Below are 23,779 nucleotides of genomic sequence, written 5' to 3'. Positions count from 1 at the left end.
CAGCGCAGCGCTTCCCCCAAGCCCTTCCCACACGTGCATGGCCCCAGCAAGGGATTCTGCTGCAACAAGAAAGGGGGGGCAGCCCCCAGAAGGCTTGAGGTTCCTGCCCAGCCTCGCTGTCACGGGCCAGGGGCAGCGAGAGAGGGAGCGGCACAGACGGCGGCGACGGCCCGGCACGGAGCGGGGGCCGCTCTCAGCGCGATGCCGGCAAAGCCGCAGCTCCGGCGCTGTCGGCCGCGCTGCTTGAGCGGCACGGGGGGATCCGCCGAGAGCCTCCGGCCCCGCGCGGGGACTCCCGCAAGGGCCCAGGGGCGCCGGGCTCCGGCCCTCGGGGCTTTATTCTCCGGCAGCCCGAGCCCCGCGGCTGCGGGGCAAAGAAGGAAAGGGGGCACGGGAAGAGAGGAGCGAGAGCAGGGCACGACAAAGGGCGGCGAGGGAGCTCGGGCTGTGCAGGAAAGCGGCACGGGAAGGGAAAGCCCGGGACGAGGGTACACGGAGGCTGGGCACAGGAAGGAGACAGGGGGAACAGAAGGGAGTAGCGGGCTAGGGACAGGACAGGAAGGAGCCGGCTTTGCGGGGGGAGAGGGAATGGGGGAAAGGGAGCGAGAGAAGGCGAAGACGGGGAGAAGGAAGGAGGGCTAGAGAGAGGGACAGGCGGGGAAGCCTCCCAGAGCCCCGGCTGCACCCCGAGCCCGGCCCGGCGCCTCGCCCTGCCCGGGATGCTGCGGCGCTCGGCGGAGCTCGGCTCGCTCCGGAGACGCTCGGCTCCAGTCGGCTCTTGGCGCCTCCACTCGGCTCTTGGCGCCTGCATTCGCCTCTTCGGCCGAGCTCGCCTCGCTTCGGCCCAACTCCCAGCCGCTCTGTGCCTTCGGCGCGCCTCGGCTCCGCTCGCCTCGCCTCGGCTCCCCGACGGCGGGCGGGCAAGCGCCGCCGCCTCCCGTTCAGCTCGCCCGGCTCGGGGCTCTCTCGCTGCCGCGTCCCGCGGGCGGCCCGGCCACGGCGCGGACACGACCGGGAGCGCGGGCTCGGGCAGGAGCTCATTAGGCTGGGAGCGCACTGGCGCTAAGCAGCGCGCACGAGAGCAGCAGGCTCGCTTCGCCTGAGCTCGGCTCGCTTCGCTTCAGGCAGCCTCGGAAGCCTCGCCTCGGTTCGCTCGAGGCCCTCAGGGTCGGCTGCTCTCGCCTTGCTTCGGCCGAGCTCGTGCGATTCCCCCGAAGGCGGCGGCGTTCGGTTGTGGTTTTAGAAATATCCTCCTCTATCGATTGGATCTCTCTACAGTTAGATTTCTATTTCTAGAATACTTCTATTAATCCAAACAAAAACCCCATCTCTAACCCCATCTCAAATAAATACAAGAAAACACCTTCTTTTAAACGGTATCGAAATATTTTTATACTTTGTATAGTTATACTCACATTTATATTTATCGTTTCTTTTGATGCAATCTATTAATAATGATCTATAATATCTATAAAATTCTAGACATGTATTTAAAGTATTATCTATATTATGTATCGTATCTACTGCTGCAACTGATTTTTTCTTCTAGTTTTAAACTTTATCTGTATGTACTTATGATATCTTTCTAGACTTAGATTTCTACCTTCATATTCTTTGTATTTATCATTTTTATCATCAAAACCCTGCCTATTGACAAGTTAAAAAAACCGCTTTCTTTAACGATCTAAAAAATATTTTTATATTTATAATTTTCATATTTCTATTTATAATTTGCTCTCTAGTACGTGATAACATACCTGCTCCTGCACCGCAGTGGGGCTCCCTCTCCTGGGCACCTCGGGGTGCCCCCAGTGGCATCAGAGCCCCGAGTCTTCACCCCCCCCCTTTTCCTCTAGTTAGAAACTACACTGGAACTTTTTTCTGGAAACAAAGACATGACCTAAATCCTCTCCCCGTGTCCTAGACAGATAGATGTTCAGTTCTTAGTTGCCTGGGCAGCAGTTTCTTCAATAGAATGATAAACAATATGGAAACATTTTAGCTACAAGCAAATAGGCAAATCGGAACAAGGTCCTGGTGGCCAGCCACTGCAGTTCTTTTGAAGCAATTTTTTAAACAATCAAATACTGATACCACAAAAAATAAAGCAAAAAGCTGACTACCGGCTAAGAAAGAAGGAAAAATTAACTTTTGACGACAACAACAACATTCCAAGGACACAGGCTTTTTTCCAATCTCAGACCTTATTACTACTACCTCTCTTGGGAATTCTCATCGTGGATCCCAAAAGGAATAAATCCCTCAGCGTGTCCTAAAGCACCAAGGAGCTACCTACAAGTGAAGGTGGCTACTTTCAGTGCAGACACAGCTGATGACACAGCAGCAGCACAGTTCTGTGCTGCACAGGGATAATACTGTCTCCTCTTCTCCAGCAGCTGACTCTCTCCTGCCATGGCTTCTGTAAATGCATCAGAGCACGACCTTAACCACAAACAGGCAAGAAAACACCATCAGAAGTCTTTCATTAAGCAGTACAAGAAGGGTTCCAAGCAGAGACCAACAGAATTTCAAGGAAGCAGTCTGCAATTAAACCCCCTCAGATTTGTTCAAGTAGCCGGCAAAATGGAACCATTCAGAAATGACAAAGAAAACCCCCCCAAGTATTTATACAGGAGTCCTTAATGTCAGAAAGGGGATGACAGGTTATGTTCAGATAAGATGAATGTTTATTTGGATCTATAAATAAACTTCTCTCGTGGTCCTTTGCCAAAAAATAGAACCTACAAGTGAACACCTACACCTGCCTCAAGAGACCTAACGAGCCCCTGGCAGCCACCGGCATCAAAGCGCAGTGGATGTTTCTAATCCAGGGGAAGGAGAACAATATCACCTTTTGTTCTCTCCAGTTTGTTTCCTCTGCAGTCCTAGTTGCTCCTTATGATTTTTACAGTCTCTGTATCTTCTCGGGCAGCGCTGAGTCTGACGACCGGGATACGAGAGTCCTTCCCTGCCCTACGGAGAGAACCAGGAAAAAAAGTTCAAAAAAGAACAGGGCAGTTTGAAGTTAATACTTCCGACGAGAAGCAGCACCCGACAAACAGAGCAACGGTGAACAAAGCGTGACGCCTCCCTGGGGACAGAAGACTTACAAACTCTCCGGGATTTACAATTCCAGTAACCAAGCCCTTCAGCACAGCAGCCAAGTGTCCCATTAGGTGGTGCTGCACCAAAGCACGATCCGAGAGGTTCCAAAGAGTGAAATGCACGTTACTGTCCAAAGACGTAAAATCTTGCAAAATAACAAAACTACAATAGATCTAAACTACAGGGCAAGAGTACCAGTGTTAGCTTGAGGAGCTGGAACCATCCAGGTGAGCAACTGCTAACTGGATCCTCAACAGACTTTGAGGAACCCTTCAGGATACAGAAGGGTTTTCCCCAGAAATTGCACAGGCCGAGTTTTGATAGAAGTACACTTGCCAGATGCTCAGAAACGTCACCCATCCTCCTCCGGGTGTCCTGAGAGAGCTGCGAATGGCTCTCACCTGGTTTGAGCTGGTTCTGTAAGGGCTCAGGGTGAATTTCACCAGATGCAACCAAACTGGGCAACACCCAGTGGGACAGAAGGAACCCAAAGCTTGTTTTACCCAAAGCTTGGGTAAGCAGAGCTCCAGCAAATACTGAGGAAACGGACAGAACGGGGTAACAAATAATAAACATACCTTTTTTTTTTTTTTTTTTTTCAGATGAGCAAAACAATTAAGGAGAAGGTGAAAACCTCACCATGACTGAACATTTCATCACCTGTAAGCTGACCATCCTTAGCATAGAGGACTCCAAATTTAAAATTCACCAATCCCTGGAAAATAAAACCAAATATTATTTGGTGAACAGTCAAACAGAAGACATAAAAATTTGTTTCCTCTAATCTTTGCCTACATCCTACGCATTAGAACATACATTTTATACCATCTCCTACTACACAATAATTTACCTTTAAACTTTGATAGTATAGCATAAAATCATTAACTGAGATGGGTGATCTATTATTATTTAGTTGGTGCTTCAAGTTATTTTTGCTGTCAGGTTCAAAAAAACAGGACTTCTTTTTACTGTAACGAGCAATTGATTTAGAAGTCATCAAAAGCCCATCCAAATACAAAGCCGTATTCACCGGACGGGTCTGTGAGCAAGAAGTAGTTAGGCTTGTACTCACCTCTTGCCCTTCAAGAACCAATACATCCTGTCAACAAAAACAGCATCTTTAGCCCCCTCCTATTAAAGATTCTACAAGGATGATGGTTTTATTGGTGTTTAGAAGTTTGGATTTGAAATGGCCAGCTCAATGGATAAAGAGACAGTTTAAGTAGTATTAGATTATTATTATTATTATTCTTATTAGCTACTGGAAGAAACAAACCAGTAGGATCTATACTTAATTACTTCTATTTCCAGGAAATCATAAAGAAAAAGAACCAAACCAAAAAAAGTCACTTCCTACCTTTTGTATCTCAGGATGAAAAATGTCTCTTGGGCTCTTCTCCAGTTTCTCCAGACTCCTGGCACTGAAATGCAAATGAACGAGTGCTTTATAGGAGGGCAAGTGCACATTCCAACCCCGAACCCCCAACCGATGGCAGTTACAGCGCTTACAAAATGAATCCTTCCCAGAGCCTCTGGGAAATGGAACGGTTTGTGCAACTGCCATTTCTTCCCCAAAATACTAACTCCCAACACTTCCTAAACTGAGTTTGCATTTTAAAAACAGAAATTAGGGAGACTCAGGGTGGAGATCAGGTTGAAATTGATTTCCTTCTAAAGCACAGGGGCTCTGTTCCATCACCCTTCACTTTGGCTCCACACGGAATCACGGGGAGCATTTTAGGAGGGCTCAAGAACCAATTCTATTTCTCTCTTTTTTCTAGTGCTCTCTCTTCCTAAATAATTCAAGGCAAGTCAAATGAAAAAGGACAAGTTCAGCAGCAAATTCACACTTTTTCCCTTTGTCTGCTCAAGAACAGCCTTTAAAACCACTTCTTGCTGCCTTCAACGGTTAAGACTTGCAAAACGGTTTCGCAAGTTTGATAGGTTTATCATAAAAACCACAGAACGCAAGCTCTGAATGACAGGAAAAGGTACACAGGCAAATGTCTCAGCTGATGGTGGCTTATTTGCAAACACAGACCTTAACGGAGATTGCACGGAGAATGTTTCAGTGGGACTCGAAGGGAAAAATATTTTCTGAGTACCCTGTAAACAAGAAAAGCTAGGATATATTACAGGACATACCCACGTGTTCTGCATATTCAAATAGGATTATCAATAAAAACATTTAAGAAGGAAGAAAACCAAGGTAATTTTACTCAGCTATATTTACTGCCGATTTAGAGGGAAAAAAAAAAAAAAAAAGTGAACCAGAAACGCCTACAGTAGAACTTTAAACCAATTGCTTGGATAAAAGCAGCTCATGGAACATGAAGTAGAAAAAAAGCGAAACCAGTATCAGACCTGCCTATTTTCTTACCATTGCACAAGAAAATCCGACAAGCGGTAGAAAGTCACTGCCTAAAACCGATCCTAGGATGTAACCGAGAACAATGGAGGCATTTGCTAATCTAAACGGAAACCTTTTCCGGACCCTAGTGTCAAATCACACGTTTTGTCTCTCAGCAGCTCGAGGCTGGAGAGCATTTCCCCTGGGGGTCGGGAGGGTAGGGGCACAAGGGGCTGAGTTTGCCGATCGCACCTGTGCCATCAGAAGGATCCTGCCCGGCGCTCCTTGCGCTCGCCATTCTCCGGGCCATCGCTGTGTTTTACTGCTCAGCGATGCCGCTCCATCTGTTTGCGTGGAAGGAAGAGCCACGAGCACTGAGGCACTCAGCAGCCGTGTCATGCCAGCGATGTCGAGCGCTCTCTGCTCGCAAGGCTGAGCCCGCCGCGGAGCCGCCTCCGCAGCCGCTCGTCCGCCCCCGCCCGCAGCAGCGGCAGCGGCCCGAGGGAGACGGCTGCAGCTCGGCGGCTCCCGCGCCTCCGCCAGCCCGAGGGCAGCCGCCGCACAGTGACCGCGGCAGCGCCCGGCGCCGCTCGCCCGGGGCGGCTCCTGCAGCTCCCGGCCCGCGGCAGCAAAGCACCGCCTGGCGCTCCGCCATCGGCGGGCGGCAGCGCGCCCCGCCCGAGCTCAGCCCCCGCCACCGGGACCGCTGAGCGAGGCCGAGGCACCGGGCGGACGCCCCTTCCGCGCCGCTCGGCTCCGTGCGGGCGGCCGGACGGAGGCTTCGCCCCTCCAGCGTCGCTGCCGCGGCTCCGTCCCGCGCGGCACAGGCGCCGGGAGCTCCCCGCGCCCAGCCCGCTCCCCCGGCGCGCGGCCGCCTCGGCCCGCCAGCCATTCATATGGCGCGTCGGCCGTTGCGTCAGACGCCGCGCTTTACGGCCGCAGGGCCTGCCGGGAGTTGGAGTCTCGGACTGACAGCCACCGCTCCGTTCTCCGCCACCGGGAGCTGCGCTCCCGCCAGGGGATCAAACGGCTCCTTCGCTCCTGGGCGCGGAAGCACCTTAGGCAGCACCGCCCCTCCCGAATGTCCTTTCTTTTCCACTCCAACTCTTTTTTCTTTTTTTCACTCTGTTTTTCACCCCCTTTTCCACTTTCCCTCTCTCTTTTTCACTCTCACCCTTTTCCTTTTTCATTTTTTTTCTTCCTTTCTCTTCCTCCTTTTTTTTTTTCTTCCTTTCCTTTTTCCTTTTCTTTCTTTCGCTCTTTCTTTCTTTCTGTCTGTCTTTCTCTATTTCTTTCTCTCTCTCTTTCTTTCTTTCTCTCTGTCTCTCTCTCTTTCTCTCTGTCTCTCTTTGTCTCTCTCTCTGTCTCTCTTTCTTTCTTTCTTTCTCTCTTTCTCTCTCTCTCTCTTTCTCTCTGTCTCTCTTTCTTTCTTTCTCTCTTTCTCTCTCTCTCTTTCTTTCTTTCTATCTGTCTCTCTGTCTCTCTCTCTGTCTCTCTTTCTTTCTTTCTTTCTCTCTGTCTCTCTCTCTCTGTCTCTCTTTCTTTCTTTCTCTCTTTCTCTCTTTCTCTCTGTCTCTCTCTCTCTGTCTCTCTTTCTTTCTTTCTTTCTCTCTGTCTCTCTTTCTGTCTCTCTCTGTCTCTCTTTCTTTCTTTCTCTCTTTCTCTCTGTCTCTCTTTCTTTCTTTCTCTCTTTCTCTCTTTCTCTCTTTCTCTCTGTCTCTCTCTCTCTGTCTCTCTTTCTTTCTTTCTTTCTCTCTGTCTCTCTTTCTGTCTCTCTCTGTCTCTCTTTCTTTCTTTCTTTCTTTCTTTCTTTCTCTCTCTCTCTTTCTTTCTCTCTGTCTACATTCTGTCTTTCTCTTTCTTTCTTTCTTTCTTTCTTTCTTTCTTTCTTTCTTTCTTTCTTTCTTTCTTTCTTTCTTTCTTTCTTTCTTTCTTTCTTTCTTTCTTTCTCTCCTTCTCTCCTTCTCTCCTTCTCTCTCTCTTTCTTTCTTTCTCTCTGTCTCTCTGTCTCTCTCTGTCTCTCTTTCTTTCTTTCTCTCTGTCTGCATTCTGTCTTTCTCTCTCTTTCTTTCTTTCTTTCTTTCTCTCTTTCTTTCTTTCTTTCTCTCTTTCTCTCTCTCTCTTTCTTTCTTTCTCTCTGTCTCTTTTTCTGTCTCTCTCTCTGTCTTTCTTTCATTCTTTCTCTCTCTCTCTTTCATTCTTTCTCTCTGTCTCTCTTTCTGTCTCCCTCTCTCTGTCTCCCTTTCTTTCTTTCTTTCTCTCTTTCTTTCTCTCTCTCTCTTTCTTTCTCTCTGTCTGCATTCTGTCTTTCTCTTTCTTTCTTTCTTTCTTTCTTTCTTTCTTTCTTTCTTTCTTTCTTTCTTTCTTTCTTTCTGTCTGTCTTTCTCTATTTCTTTCTCTCTCTCTTTCTTTCTTTCTCTCGCTCTCTTCCTGTCTCTCTCTTTCTTTCTTTCTTTCTTTCTTTCTGTCTTTCTCTATTTCTTTCTCTCGCTCTTTCTTTCTTTCTCTCGCTCTCTTCCTGTCTCTCTCTTTCTTTCTTTCTGTCTTTCTCTATTTCTTTCTCTCTCTCTTTCTTTCTTTCTCTCGCTCTCTTCCTGTCTCTCTCTTTCTTTCTTTGTCTGTCTTTCTCTATTTCTTTCTCTCTCTCTTTCTTTCTTTCTCTCGCTCTCTTCCTGTCTCTCTCTCTCTCTTTCTTTCTTTCTGTCTTTCTCTATTTCTTTCTCTCTCTCTCTCTTTCTTTCTTTCTTTCTTTCTCTCTTTCTCTTCCTGTCTCTCTCTTTCTATCTTTCTCTCTCTATTTCTTTCTCTATTTCTTTCTCTCGCTCTCTTTCTGTCTCTCTGTATTTCTTTCTCTCTCTGTTTCTTTCTCTTCCTTTCCTTTTTCCTTTTCTTTCTGTCTCTCTTTCTTTCTTTCTTTCTGTCTCTATTTCTCTCTTTCTTTCTCTCTCTCTCTCTCTTTCTTTCGCTCTCTTTCTGTCTCTCTCTTTCTTTCTGTCTCTCTTTATTTCTTTCTCTCTCTTTCTTTCTGTCTCTGTCTCTTTGTCTCTCTCTCTCTCTTTAATTCTTTCTCTCTTTCTTTCGCTGTATTTCTAATCTTGGCTTTCCATTCTAGCTTTAGAATAAAAAAAAGCAGCAGTAGAAACGTTCAGCCGACTGGGGAGTGCAAAAAACCCCAAAACGGCAATGATTTTAGGAAAACTATTTCCTCCATGGGAGCCTGAAATTTTCTACAGCTGCAGGTAACATAGAGCTTTTATTTCTTCTTCTATATAGATTATACTTTATACTCTATTTATACATCGCCCCCTGCCGTCTGCATGGGCGCACTGCAGGCACAGCGCCCCCTGCCGTCTGCATGGGCGCACTACAGGCACAGCGCCCCCTGCCGTCTGCATCGGCGCACTGCAGGCAGAGCGCCCCCTGCCGTCTGCATCGGCGCACTGCAGGCAGAGCGCCCCCTGCCGTTTGCTTTGGCGCACTACAGGCACAGCGCCCCCTGCCGTCTGCATCGGCGCACTGCAGGCAGAGCGCCCCCTGCCGTTTGCTTTGGCGCACTACAGGCACAGCGCCCCCTGCCGTCTGCATCGGCGCACTGCAGGCAGAGTGCCGCCTAATGACGTCAGCCCGTCGACACGGCGCCCCGCCCAGGACACGCCCACTCGGGCGGCCCTCGCCATCTTGTACGGCACCCCTTGTCGGCCAGGGCGCCGCCAGCCTGTACGGCAGAATTTTACGGCAGTCGCGCTTTACGGCACAATTTTACGGCAGTCGCGATTTACGACACTTTTACGACAGTCGCGCTTTACGACACCTTTTACGACAGTCGCGCTTTACGACACCTTTTGCGACAGTCGCGCTTTACGGCACCTTTTGCGACAGTCGCGCTTTACGGCACCTTTTACGACAGTCGCGCTTTACGACGCCTTTTGCGACAGTCGCGCTTTACGGCACCTTTTACGACAGTCGCGCTTTACGACAGTTTTGCGACAGTCGCGCTTTACGACACCTTTTGCGACAGTCGCGCTTTACGGCAGTTTTGCGACAGTCGCGCTTTACGACACCTTTTACGACAGTCGCGATTTACGGCAGTTTTGCGACAGTCGCGCTTTACGACACCTTTTGCGGCAGTCGCGCTTTACAGCACCTTTTGCGACAGTCGCGCTTTACGGCACCTTTTCCGACAGTCGCGCTTTACGGTACCTTTTACGACAGTCGCGCTTTACGACACCTTTTGCGACAGTCGCGCTTTACGGCAGTTTTGCGACAGTCGCGCTTTACGACACCTTTTACGACAGTCGCGCTTTACGGCAGTTTTGCGACAGTCGCGCTTTACGACACCTTTTGCGACAGTCGCGCTTTACGGCAGTTTTGCGACAGTCGCGCTTTACGACACCTTTTACGACAGTCGCGATTTACGGCAGTTTTGCGACAGTCGCGCTTTACGACACCTTTTGCGGCAGTCGCGCTTTACAGCACCTTTTGCGACAGTCGCGCTTTACGGCACCTTTTCCGACAGTCGCGCTTTACGGTACCTTTTACGACAGTCGCGCTTTACGACACCTTTTGCGACAGTCGCGCTTTACGGCAGTTTTGCGACAGTCGCGCTTTACGACACCTTTTACGACAGTCGCGATTTACGGCAGTTTTGCGACAGTCGCGCTTTACGACACCTTTTGCGGCAGTCGCGCTTTACGGCACCTTTTGCGACAGTCGCGCTTTACGGCACCTTTTCCGACAGTCGCGCTTTACGGTACCTTTTACGACAGTCGCGCTTTACGGCACCTTTTACGACAGTCGCGCTTTACGACACCTTTTACGACAGTCGCGCTTTACGGCAGTTTTGCGACAGTCGCGCTTTACGACACCTTTTACGACAGTCGCGATTTACGGCAGTTTTGCGACAGTCGCGCTTTACGACACCTTTTACGACAGTCGCGCTTTACGGCACCTTTTGAGACAGTCGCGCTTTACGGCACCTTTTACGACAGTCGCGCTTTACGGCAGTTTTGCGACAGTCGCGCTTTACGACACCTTTTACGACAGTCGCGCTTTACGGCAGTTTTGCGACAGTCGCGCTTTACGACACCTTTTGCGACAGTCGCGCTTTACGACACCCTTTACGACAGTCGCGCTTTACGGCACCTTTTACGACAGTCGCGCTTTACGTCACCTTTTGCGACAGTCGCGCTTTACGGCAGTTTTGCGACAGTCGCGCTTTATGGCATTACCCTTCATGGAACTTTTATGGTACTTTACCGCACTTTACGGTTTTTATTTTGCTTTTAATCTATTTTTGTTTTTTTTTTTAAATTTTTTTTTACTTAATGTTTATTTTTAATTTTTCAAGCTTTTATTTTTCTAATTCTATTTTTTATTTACTTATTATTTTTAATTTTTCTATTTCTAAAGCTTTTTATTTTATTTTTTAAATTTTATTTTTTATTTAATTTTTAATTTTTCTATTTTTAAAGCATTTTGTTTTTAATTTAATTTTTAAAAAATTTTTCTATTTTTAGGGCTTTAATTTTATTTTTTAATTTTATTTTTATTTTTCAATTTTTAAAACACATTTTATTTTTCTAGTCATATTTTTTATTTAATTTTTATTTTTAATTTTTCTATTTATAAGGAATTTATTTTATTTTTTTATTTTTTTTTTGATTAAATTTATATTTTTTTCTATTTTTAAAGTTTTTTTTTTTTTATTTAGTGCTGCCTAGACCAACTCAAGCTGGTGATTGTGGTGGTGTTTGAGGGTCTTGCATTACGGCACTACCTTTTATGGAACTCTTACAGCACTTTACAGCACTTTACAGTTTTTATTTTGTTTTTCATTTATTTTAAATTATTTTGGTTTTTCACTTTTATTTAATTTTTATTTTTAATTTTTCTATTTTTAAAGAATAGAAATTATTTATTTATTTATATTTTATATTTTATTTATTATATTTATTTATTTTATTACATTTCATTTGGTGCTGCCCAAACCTGCTGTAGTGCATTTTTATACTTTATAATACTTTGAAGTAGTTTTGTTTTGTATCCCCATATTTTTCCCAAATCGTTTATCCCAAACTGTACCCCCCTCCTTCTACCTGTGTTATCCCTCTCCCAGGATGAGATCATCCCCAAACCCCCACCCTGGCTCTCTGTCAATCACTCAGCCTCCCATCCCCTCCATGCAGAAGTTTCGGTCCAAGTCGTCCAGTGATCAGCCAGAGGCCAGGGGTCAGCCCCCCGAGCCTTGCCCCATACGCTGTCCTGTATGTCTATGCCCCAGCATCCATCCCTTAGGGTCACTTATTGGTTGGTAAAATGTTATCTACTTTCGGTTTCCACCTCCCTTTAAATGTAACCTTGGCACATCGCCCTGGGGCTCTTGGCAGGAGGCCCCTGAGGTGCAGGAGCTCCTTTGGGACTCCTAATAAAACCTTGGATTAACCCCTGCTAAGAGTCGGCCCTTTATCATCTACCGATGTCTCTGGTGTCTCTTGTGCTGCACAGGGGCCCAGCCCAGGTGCCCTCAGCACCCTCGGGGCACAGAGAGTGTCTCCCCCCAGCCCAGGTGCCCTCAGTTCCCTCGGGGCACACACAGAGAGTGTCTCCCCCCAGCCCAGGTGCCCTCAGTTCCCTCGGGGCACACACAGAGAGTGTCTCCCCCCAGCCCCGGTGCCCGCAGTACCCTCGGGGCACAGACAGTGTCTCCCCGCTCTCGGCCGTGTCAGGGCTGCCCCCCGGTGTCTGCCGACTCGGGACCGCACAAACCCGCTCGGCTGCTGATTGTGGCGGTGTTTGAGGGTCCCCAGGACGAGGGAAGAGACGAGAATCTTGACTCCACCTCTCAGAAGGCTGAAATATTATTTTATGATCTCTATTATATTAAAAGAAAATGAGATAGTAGAACTATACTAAAAGAGCAAGGAGACATCAGAAAGCTGGAAAGGAATGAATAATAAAAATAATAAAATAAAATAAAATAATAAAAACCTGGGACTGCTCACAGCCCCGACGCAGCTGGACCATGATTGGTCATCAAGTAGACACTGCACAGGAGACTAATCCAAGATGCCCCTGTTGCTAAACCATCTCCAGCCCACACTCCACAGCCAGCAGATCGTTATTGGTTCCATTTCTGTTCTGAGGCTTCTCAGGAGAAAAATCCCAGCAAAAGCATTTTCATCAAACACGTCAGTGCCAGGTGATGGCACAGGCAGCATCGGCCGGCCGAGGTCACTGTGTCATCCCTGCCAGCCCAGGTGTCACAGCAAGGAGGAGAGAGTTCACCCTGTGCTCACCCTGCAATACAGAGCAATACAACACACATATTAACACAAGATGATAACCTTTTTCTATTTTCTTTACATGTGGATTTATTGTTATAGGAAACCCAAAACAACAAAAGCACACAAAAAACAACACTCATCTACAATTAACACCCCCTTCAGATGACACACGAAGTCACCCTCCCTCTCATCACAACTGCTAAATTACACCCCAGCAATCATTGGTCCTCGGGAACGTGGTTCCCGGGAGCCTCAAAAAAAATCTTCCTGCCTGACAAAAACCCCGGTCCCTGGACAGTCCGCGCCCAAACTCTGGTGATGAGCGTCGCCTCACAGACCGACTGGGACCGAGGAAAAAAAAAACAGCCGGGGGGGGGGAAACCCAGCTGGGGATTTTTTATTCTAAATTTAAAAATGAGTTGAAAAACTTGAAAAGCAAAAGTCACACACACAAGGTTAAATCCAGTAATCCAGTCGGCATGCGCTGACACATGCAGAGATGAGCAGACGCAGACAGACACAGACACATGCTCTCACACACGCTCACACGCTCTTCCCACTTACACACTCGCTGCGGCCCTTACTCGAGACGCTGAAGAACGTGCTGCCACACATCTTCTGGCTGCGCTCCTTGACGTCAGTTGGTAGGTTCTGGGGAAATCGGTAGCCTCGGGGACCTGTGAGACGACAGGAAGCGGTCAACGAGTGGCTATCTGACAGCTAGGACTTGTCTCCACTCTGGACCAATAAGTTTTCTACCCAAAATCCCATAAAAGACAGATGAACAGTAAAGTTTTTATAACTCTTCTACCTGACTGTGACTACGTGCCCGGGCAGGGCAGCTCCAACCATAAGTGGTACAATATAAGTACACACAACAATCTAAGTCGATGCATACAGTGCAAGTGTACATAGAGGGTAGGTACATACAGTATAAGCCAGCACAGGTACACACAATATAAGCCAGGACTTGAGATAACTCGCTGGAAGATGAATTCTTGAGTCCTATACCCTTGAGAAGATGGAACCTATAGAAGTACTGCAGTCACATGAGGAGGGTGCAAGACACTCCCTCTAGCAGTCCAAGAAAATGGCATGGAAAAAAAGGCACTACCAAAGCTGGTAGTGAGAAGGAAGATGGATGAGAACATCTTGTCCGTTTGAGACATTCCTGTCTCAAAGAGTAAAAATGTAAAGATGCCAGAATAAGGGATATCCAGAAAGGAACGTGAGTAGAATACAGCCTATATGGCACAGAATAGTGCCGATAAAGCATTGAGACGTAATAAAGGCCTATGACGTGGAAGACAACGGACACAGACACGGACAACACAGACACGGACAACATAGACACAGAGACAAGTGGCAACTGCCTGGCACTGTCCCCTTAGGCACCCGAGATGCCTAGCGCAAGATGTGCCAGAGGCTGATGATGCCAAAGGAGAGGAAGCCCTATGACGATAGCATGTGATGATGAAATGTAACTCGTTAAAAGAAGTTAGTGCCACAGCAGTTAAGAGGATGCTCGAGAGGCTCAGCAAGCCTAGAGAAGGAAGCCGACGGCCAGGTGACCGTGGCTGTAGCTCCGGACGTGAAGGCAAGCTCCTCGGGGGAATGATCCGTGACGACGTCGGGCCGAGGAAGGCAGACAACGCAAAGTTCACGAGAATCCTGAGATGGGTCGGAACTGCCCTGCCCGGCAAAGGCTCTGGTCAGGCTGAGGAGAAATCCTCTCCCTCTTCTTCCTCTTCTTCCAGAGAGCTGGTCCCACTACAGACCTCTCCGCTAAGCTGACATCAAATTGCCCTCTGTGATAGTAAAGGTTTTTCCCCTTCTCCCAACTGCTGGCCCCGACACTTAGCTTTTGGAAAAGGAGCAGACAAAATCCATCCTCGGTCGGACGTGGATGGTGAAATGTGCTCCGTGTGTGCCTCGGTGCTGTTGTTTCCAACCTTTGGCTACGAGGCTCCTCAGGGTACCTAAGACAAAACAGAAAAGGTGACTATTGCCGTCAAAAACAGTAATCCCCAGGGCTCCTCCGCACCCCTGCCCCGGCCCACCTCAAATCTTGATTTGACTCCAGAGGGTGCCCAGAAGATACCTGCAAAAAGAATAGGTACACACTGAGCATGCTGCTGTGTAACACTCACCTGTGAGTCAGCCTGCCTAAACACCGACTCACCTGCCCTCCTCTGTTCCTTGGCATGCCTAGGGCAGCGACAGCACCTGCAAAGAAACAAAGCAGAAAAGCATGCTGAGACACTGTGAAAACACAACCTCCCAAATCTGACAAGGATGCCACACTGATACCTTAAGCTGCACACAGCTGGAATGGGCATGCCCGGCCAGGATAGACGGCAAGTGGACCACCTAAAATAAAAAGTGGAGATGCTAAGAGCTGCACCAGAAACTGAGACATCAGCAAAAACAACTGCTTCTGTACACTACTCAATGCTCACCTCGCCCACTCGGCCTTGACTTCCTAAAAAGAGAGCCATCATTTATGCTCTCTCTACAGAGACAAACAGTGACTGACCTGCTCGGGGGAATCCCCTCACCCGGGATGGGGGGCTCTGCCCTGGATTTCATCCTTCTGCACCTGAAAGAAAGGACAAAAATCAAAGAGCTGCAGGATAACTTAAGAGCTCCAGACATCTTGTGCCCATCTACAAATCCCACCTAGAGTCCAACGACACCCCACATTACAAACATCAAGTCCCCGGGACTTCTCCTATTGCACCAGGCTATGCAGCAAGGCAGAGCAGCTCCAGCACAAATGTGTGCAGACACCCGTGACACAGGACAGGACAAACAACGGGGACACAACAGGAACAGAAATCTCTGGGTAAGGAAAATGACAGCGAGCACCAAGAGGATGCAAAATTAGAGGACCGAGGTGAAACTGATGGCGGGCTGATGAAGTTCAGAGAACCCTGGAGGAACAAGATGCTAACTGAATGATTTATTCCAAGAACTGCAAAGATGGATGCCCGAGAATCCTACGGTCAGAAGCCTCTACCTGTCCCCACATTCTTACAAGTCCTAATCCATCATAACAGAACCTTGCAGGGTGCAGCTGTCCATACAGCTCAGAACAAGACCTGAAAAGACATCTGACTGGATGCTTCGAAAAAGAGTTGCCATTCTGATACCTGTCTGAGCTGCCGAGTTAAAAGTTCCATGGCATCGGTGCCAGGGCAAGGAACGCTGAGAGTACAGATACTAAGACTGGTGCCAAGGTTTCTGACAGGCCCCTCAAAGGGCTATGATAAAAGACATGAGATATCCAACAACACATAATACACAAAAGACAAGTGACACAATACACACTGGGACTGCTCTGCCCCGCTCACCTCAGCACTGGGATCAAAAGTGAGATTTTGCTTTTATGGGGCCTAAGGGGCCACTTCATGGACACCCCCCCACCTCCAAAGCTACTCACCTCCAAAGCGGACTCAAATCCCCCCCTCCCAGTAATTCCCAAACCAGCACCCTGCTTTCATCCCCCCTGGGGGTCGTGGCCCTCTACTTCTCTCTCAGACATCTGGGGATGCCGGTCTCAGGTGCAAAGAAAGGCCACCTCGTCAGCTGGGAAGGTCCTGCTGGCACCAGGCTGGTGTCTCTTCGACAGCTGTATTAAAGAAAACCAAACATCAATGCCTGATCGTGGCACCACATTGGCCAAAACCCCACAAGTCTGCTCCTCACCCTTCTCTTAAGAACGCTCAGCTGCTCGGGCCGCATGCTTCGGGCACGCTCAGAGACCGAGGCCGTCATCACAGTGGACGCCTGGGTTAAGAGGAGATGAGGTGATTTGGCACGGCTGAAACCTGAGTGGACCCTCGCTCCTCCCCCCTACTTCCCTGACTCACCACAACTCCTGGGCAGCTGCCGGAGGCCACCTGGATGGCACCTTTAAATAGAAAAGTTCAGGGTTTCATCACCAAGTCCTGTAATGCATCCACAGGGCTCACATTTGCAGGAAACCCGGTGCATCGGCTGGCTGGTGACAGGGGCTTGGCATACTCCGAGTGGATTGCCTAAAGTGCACAAACGAGAATGGAAGCTTAGAGCTGCACCAGAAATTGAGACCTGAGCAATAACAACTACTGCTCTCCACTGCTCACCTTGACAGCTGGTATCCACATCTGCTTCCTAAAAAGAAAGACAAAGAACAGTGCTGTAACAGAGTCACCATATACACTTCTGCTGCAGAGACAAACGGGGCCTCACCTGCACGGGGGAAACCCCTCACCCGGGATGGGGCCCTCTGGCACACATTTAATCCATCTGAATCTGAAAAAAAAGTTAGGACAAAACTCAAACTGTTGCAGGATAACTTAGGAGCTCCAGACGTCTTGTGTCCATCTACAAATCCCATCTAGAGTCCCACTACACCCCACATTACAAACTCCCAGGGACTTCTCCTACTGCACCAGGCTATGCGGCAGGGCAGAGCAGCTCCGGCACAAATGTGTGTGCTGACACCCATGACACGGGACAGGACGTGACAGACAGGGGGGACACAACAGGAACAGAAATCTCCTGGCAAGGAAAGTGGCTGCAAGGACTCAGAGAACGCAAAAGGAGATGACCAAGATGAGACAGATAGCAAACTGATGAGGCTCAGAGAACCCTGGAGGAAGATGCTGGCTGAAAGATTTATTCCAAGAACTGCAAAGATGGATACCCAGGAATCCTACGGTCAGAATCCTCACCCTAACCTCGCATTCTTACAAAGCCTAATCCGTTGAAATGGAGCATTGCGGAGCACGGCTGTCCATGCAGCTCAGAACAAGACCTGAAAAGCCACCTGACTGGATGCTTCCAAAGAGAGATGCAGTTCTGATGCCTGTCGGAGCTCCCGAGTCAAAGGTTCCATGGCCTGGGCACCAGGCTGAGGAACACTGAGATCACAGATTCTAAGAATGGCGCCAAGGTTTCTGACAGGCCCTTCACAGGGCTAAGATAAGAGACATGAGATACCCAAACATCACATAATACACAAAAGACAAGGGACACGATACACACCGGGACTGCTCTGCCCTGCGCACCTCAGCACTGTGATCAAAAGTGAGACTTTCCTTTTATGTGGCCTAAGGGGCCACATCTTGGCTACCCTCATCTCCAGAGACAACTCAACCCCCTCCCCCCCAGGAGCCCCAACCCAGCACCCTGCTTTCATCCCCTCTGTGGGTCGTAGCCCTTGACTTATCTCTTGGACATATGGAAATCCCAGTCCATGTCAGGTGCGAAGGAAGGCCGCCTTGTCAGCTGGGAAGGTCCTGCTGGCACCGGGCCGTTGCCTCTTAGACAGCTATATCAAAGGAAACCAAACATCAATGCCTGATCCTGGCACCACATTGGCCAAAACCCCACAAGTCTGCTACTCACCCTTCTCCTAAGAAGGCCCGGCTCTTCGGGTCGCACGCTCCGGCCGCGCTCGGAGGCCGATGCCATCGTCGTGGGGTGCGCCTGGGTTAAGTGGACAGGAGGTGACGTGGCATTGCTGAAACCTGAGTGGACCCTCACTCCTCCTCCCTACTTCCCTGACTCACCGCAACTCCTCGGCGGTTCCTGACGGCTGCCCGGAACGTGGGGCTCGCGAGAGCGGCAAACCCGGTCCGTCGGCCCGTTGGGGATGGGAGCTTGGCATGCTCCGAGCAGATGGCCTAAGGCACAAAAATGAGAATGGAGACTTAGACTTGCCCCAGGAATTGAGACCTCAGCAACAAGAAAGGCTACTGCTCACCTTACCCTCTTGAACTTGACTGCTGAGATCCTGCTATACTTGCTAAAAATAAGGACAAAGAACAGCGCTGTAACAGGGTCACACTTGACACATCCCCTGCACAGACAAATGGTGACTGACCCGCTATGGGGAACCCCCTCACCCGGGATGGGGTGCTCTGCCATGGATGCATCTGCACCTGCAAGAGAGTTCGAACATATGTCAAACACCTGCAGGATGACTCAAAAGCTGCAAACACCTTATATCAATCTAGGAACAGCATCTAGAGTCCAAGTACACCCCACATGAAAAATTTCAACTCCCCAGGGCTTGTCCTATTACAAAAGGCTATGCAGCAGGGCAGAGCAGCTCCGGCACAAATATGTGCAGACACCCGTGACACAGGACAGACAGGACACAACAAACAATGGGCACACAACACAGACAGAAATCTCTTGGCAAAAAGGATTACTGCGAGCAATGAGAGCATGCCAAATGAGATGACTGAGGTGAGACTGATGGCAAGCTGATGTGGCTCAGAAAACACTGATGGAAGAAGATGCTAACTGAATGATTTATTCCAAGAACTGCAAAGATGGATGCCCGAGAATCAGACCGGTCAGAAGCCTCTACCGGTCCTCACATTCTTTCAAGTCCTAATCTGCCATAATGGATCCTGGCAGGGCATAGCTGTCCATACAGCTCAGAACAAGACCTGAAAAGACATCTGACTGGATGCTTCCAAAGAGAGATGCAATTCTGATACATGTCTGAGCTCCCCAGGCAAAGGTTGTAAGGCATGGGTGCCAGGCCAAGAAATGCAGAGATCACAGACGATAAGAACAATGCCAAGGTTTCTGACAGGACCCTGAAAAGGCTAAGGTAAGAGACATGAGATACCCAAACAACACATAATGCACAATAGACAAGGGACACAATACACACCGGGACCGCTCTGCCCAGCGCACCTCAGCACTGGGATCAAAAGTGAGATTTTGCTTTTATGGGGCCTAAGGGGCCACTTCATGGACACCCCCCCACCTCCAAAGGGGACTCAAAAACCCGTCGCAGGATTTCCCAAACCAGCACCCTGCTTTCATCCCCCCTGGGGGTCGTAGCCCTCTACTTCTCTCTCAGACATCTGGGGATGCCGGTCTCAGGTGCAAAGAAAGGCCACCTCGTCAGCCGGGAAGGTCCTGCTGGCACCGGGCTGGTGTCTCTTCGACAGCTGTATTAAAGAAAACCAAACATCAATGCCTGATCGTGGCACCACATTGGCCAAAACCCCACAAGTCTGCTCCTCACCGTGCTCCTAAGAACGCTCAGCTGCTTGGGCCGCACGCTTCGGGCACACTCAGAGACCGAGGCCGTCGCCACAGGCGACGCCTGGGTTAAGAGGAGATGAGGTGATTTGGCACGGCTGAAACCTGAGTGGACCCTCGCTCCTCCCCCCTACTTCCCTGACTCACCACAACTCTTGGGCAGCTGCCGAAGGCCACCCGGATGGCACCTTTAAATAGAAAAGTTTAGGGCTTCATCACCAAGTCCTGTAATGCATCCACAGGCTTCACATTTGCAGGAAACCCAGAGCATCGGCCGGCTGGTGACGGGGGCTTGGCATACTCTGAGTGGATTGCCTAAAGTACACAAACGAGAATGGAAGCTTAGAGCTGCACCAGAAATTGAGACCTGAGCAATAACAACTACTGCTCTCCACTGCTCACCTTGACTGCTGGTATCCACATTTACTTCCTAAAAAGAAAGACAAAGAACAGTGCTGTAACAGAGGCATCATTTACACTTCTGCTGCAGAGACAAACGGGGCCTCACCTGCACGGGGGAAACCCCTCACCCGGGATGGGGCCCTCTGGCACACATTTAATCCATCTGAATCTGAAAAAAAAGTTAGGACAAAACTCAAACTGTTGCAGGATAACTTAGGAGCTCCAGACGTCTTGTGTCCATCTACAAATCCCATCTAGAGTCCCACTACACCCCACATTACAAACTCCCAGGGACTTCTCCTACTGCACCAGGCTATGCGGCAGGGCAGAGCAGCTCCGGCACAAATGTGTGTGCTGACACCCGTGACACGGGACAGGACGTGACAGACAGGGGGGACACAACAGGAACAGAAATCTCCTGGCAAGGAAAGTGGCTGCAAGGACTCAGAGAATGCAAAAGGAGATGACCGAGGTGAGACTGATGGCAAACTGATGAGGCTCAGAGAACCCTGGAGGAAGATGCTGGCTGAAAGATTTATTCCAAGAACTGCAAAGATGGACACCCAGGAATCCTACGGTCAGAATCCTCTCCCTAACCTCGCATTCTTACAAAGCCTAATCCGTCATAACGGAGCACTGAGGAGCACGGCTGTCCATGCAGCTCAGAACAAGACCTGAAAAGCCACCTGACTGGATGCTTCCAAAGAGAGATGCAGTTCTGATGCCTGTCGGAGCTCCCGAGTCAAAAGGTCAATGGCCTGGGTACCAGGCCAAGGAATGCAGAGATTACAGATGCTAACAATGATGCCAGGGTTTCTGCTAGGCTCCTCAAAGGCCTAAGGTAAAAGACATGACACATCCAACCACACAGAACACACAATAGACAAATGACACAATACACACCAGGACTGCTCTGCCCTGCGCACCTCAGCACTGGGATCAAAAGTGAGACTTTGCTTTTATTTCCCCCCCAGGCCTAAGGGGCCGCTTCGTGGACACCCCCGTCTCCAAAGCGGACTCAAAAACCCCTCCCGGTGGGTCCCTGCCCTGCGCCCTGGTTTCATCCCCTCTGTGGGTCATGGCCCTCTACTTATCTCTCAGACATCTGGGGATGCCGGTCTGTGTCAGGTGCAAGGGAAGGCTGCCTCGACAGCTGGGAAGGTCCTGCTGGCACTGTTGTTCAACAACTTCCTGTTGTTTCTTCGTCTGCTCCAATAAAGAAAACAAAATATCAATGCATAACCTCAGCAGCACATTGGCCAAAACCCAACAATTCTGCCACTCACTCTTTTCCCAAGAATGCCCGGCTCCTGGGGCCGCACGCTTCAGCCGCACTCGGAGGCTGACGCCATCGTCGTGGGGCACGCCTGGGCTAAGAGGAGACGAGGGGATGTGGCGCTGCTGAAACCTGAGCGGAGCCTCGCTCCTCCTCCCTACCTCCCTGACTCACCGCAACTCCTCGGCCATTGCTGAAGGCTGCCCTGGTGACACCTTTAAACAGAAAAGGCAGAGGCTTCATCGCCGAGTCCCGGGATTCTTCCCCAGGGCTCGGGAGAGCGGCAAACCCGGCGTGTCGGCCGGTTGGTGACTGGGGCTTGGCCTACTCCGAGTGGATTGCCTGAAGCGCAGAAACAGGAACGGATGCTTAGAGCTGCACCGCAAAGTGAGACTGGAGCAATAACAACTGCTTCTGTACGCTACTCAATGCTCACCTTGCCCACCTCACCTTGACTGCTGATGTCCAGCTTTACTTCCTAAAAAGAAAAAGAACAGAGCTGTAACAGAGTCACACTTGACACTCTCCCTGCAGAGACAAACAGTGACTGACCTGCTCGGGGGAACCTCCTCACTCGGGATGGGTGGATGGATTTTGCCCTGGATTTTATCCTTCTGCGTCTGAAAGAAAGCGAGGACAAACGTCAAAGGGCTGCAGGATATCTTCACAGCTCCAAACATCTTCTGTCTATCTAGGAATATCATCTAGAGTCCGGCCACACCCCACAAACTGCGTGTCCCTGAGCCTTGTCCTGTTGCAGCAGCCTCTGCGGCAGGGCAGAGCAGCTCCGGCACAAACATGTGCAGACACCCGTGACACAGAACGTGACCAACGGGGGGACGTTAAACACGACACATTATGCTTGTGGTGAGGGCCTCGAGGGGAAAAGGCAAAAGGGACCCCAAAGACACAGTAGGTAACACGGTACACCCGACAACACGACGTGGACCGGAACTGCTCTGCCCTGCCCGCCTGCACGCTGCCATCAAATGTGGAGTCTCTCCCTTTAGCTGTCCTAAGAGGCCCTTAGGAGAAGATTGCTTTTCCCTCTGCTAATTTTTCAATCTGTCCCAGGAACTCCCAACCCGCTGCTCTCCCTTCTCCAGGCCGTGACCCAGACTTATCTTTTGGATGATCGGCGATGTGAATCCACGTTGCACCTGAAATGAGTCTGCCTCGGAGGGCCCCGTGATCGCCTGTTAGCCTCTCGGTCAGCTACAATAAAGAAAAACAAAACCAACGTATGAGTTCAGAGTTATGTGGGCCAAATCCCAGCAAGTCAGCTACTTGCCCTCTCCTGAGTGTGCCTGGCTCCTTCAGGCTCCACCTTCATCCTGATTCCAAGGCTGTGGCCTTTACTATTAGTGGCACCTGGGTTAGAGAAAAGCACAGTTAAATGGCATTCCTGTGGGTGCACTGGATGACCTTGTGTGAGGAAGACATGGGAATGCCTCTGCTATGCTTCTGAAAAGCCCTGCGTGGGGGGGCCCTCAAATAAACACCCTTTCTCACCCTGCTGCCTGCAAACCCCCCTGCCCCCCAATAACTCCTAACTGGACACCTGCTCACCCTCCCTCTCCCAGTCACAACCCTCAACTCACCTGAAGCCTCCATCTCAAACATCATTTTTGACACTGGGCAGATGCCTCCTGTGACATGATCAATCTGCTGAAAGAAGTGCTGTGCTTGACACAACCTGGGATCTCTGGAAGCTGTACACCTCCTAAAAACAATAAAAACACGAAATAAGAACAAAACCAGAAATTGCAAATGCACTTTATCACCCCTAAACACCAAATCTGAAATCGTCACCTTAAATACTCCCTGTATTCCATGCCATTTTCTTCACAGGATCTTCCAAGCCTCTATTGCTTTAGATGCCCAGAAACACCTGCTGAAAGCAAGCTGAGATAAGCTGAAAGAGGCTCTTCACTGAAATGACAGGAGAGCTCTCACCCCAGCACATCCCAGAGAGGGAATGAAACCCCTCAGCAAAGGCTGGGGTTAATATACCCCTGATGGTGCCCGCCTCCCATTCCCATGATGCCTGAGAAAAGGGAGAGGGCTAATCCCACCAAATATAAAAGCCCTCAGAGCGGCTGCAGCTGTTTGGCTCCTCTGACTCAAATTCAAAGGGAGTAAAGGCCTTGTTATAGAAGAAAGCTCTTCAGAAAAATAACAGCGCTTTCTTTTTTGACACAACTGCTTGGAGCAGAACAACAGAAAAATGGTAAGACATTAAAGCATTGTGTTTAGGTAGCATACCTAGATAAATTGGGTAATTTGCTGTTAACTTACATAATTATTCTG

The 23,779-nt window shown here is 49.4% G+C and overlaps 3 long non-coding RNA genes across 3 annotated transcripts in view; all 3 read right to left on the bottom strand.

Annotated features, from left to right (window-relative positions):
• The window catches only part of LOC143692015 (uncharacterized), a 142,817-nt gene that overhangs the window by 66,600 nt on the left and 52,438 nt on the right, over positions 1 to 23,779 (bottom strand). The gene's annotated exons all lie outside the window — the stretch shown is intronic.
• LOC143692011 (uncharacterized) lies at positions 12,297 to 14,688 on the bottom strand. The gene is made up of 2 exons (XR_013179861.1): positions 13,323 to 14,688; positions 12,297 to 12,751 (listed from the first exon to the last, which is right to left on the bottom strand). It is a non-coding gene; the product is annotated as an uncharacterized LOC143692011 (long non-coding RNA).
• Positions 18,206 to 20,046, bottom strand: LOC143692115 (uncharacterized). The gene is made up of 5 exons (XR_013179978.1): positions 19,939 to 20,046; positions 19,775 to 19,855; positions 19,559 to 19,697; positions 18,633 to 18,668; positions 18,206 to 18,532 (listed from the first exon to the last, which is right to left on the bottom strand). It is a non-coding gene; the product is annotated as an uncharacterized LOC143692115 (long non-coding RNA).

Source organism: Agelaius phoeniceus, chromosome Z (genome assembly GCF_051311805.1).
Source record: "Agelaius phoeniceus isolate bAgePho1 chromosome Z, bAgePho1.hap1, whole genome shotgun sequence".
Classification (NCBI taxonomy): Eukaryota; Metazoa; Chordata; class Aves; order Passeriformes; family Icteridae; genus Agelaius; species Agelaius phoeniceus.
This window is presented reverse-complemented; position numbering and strand designations above follow the sequence as displayed.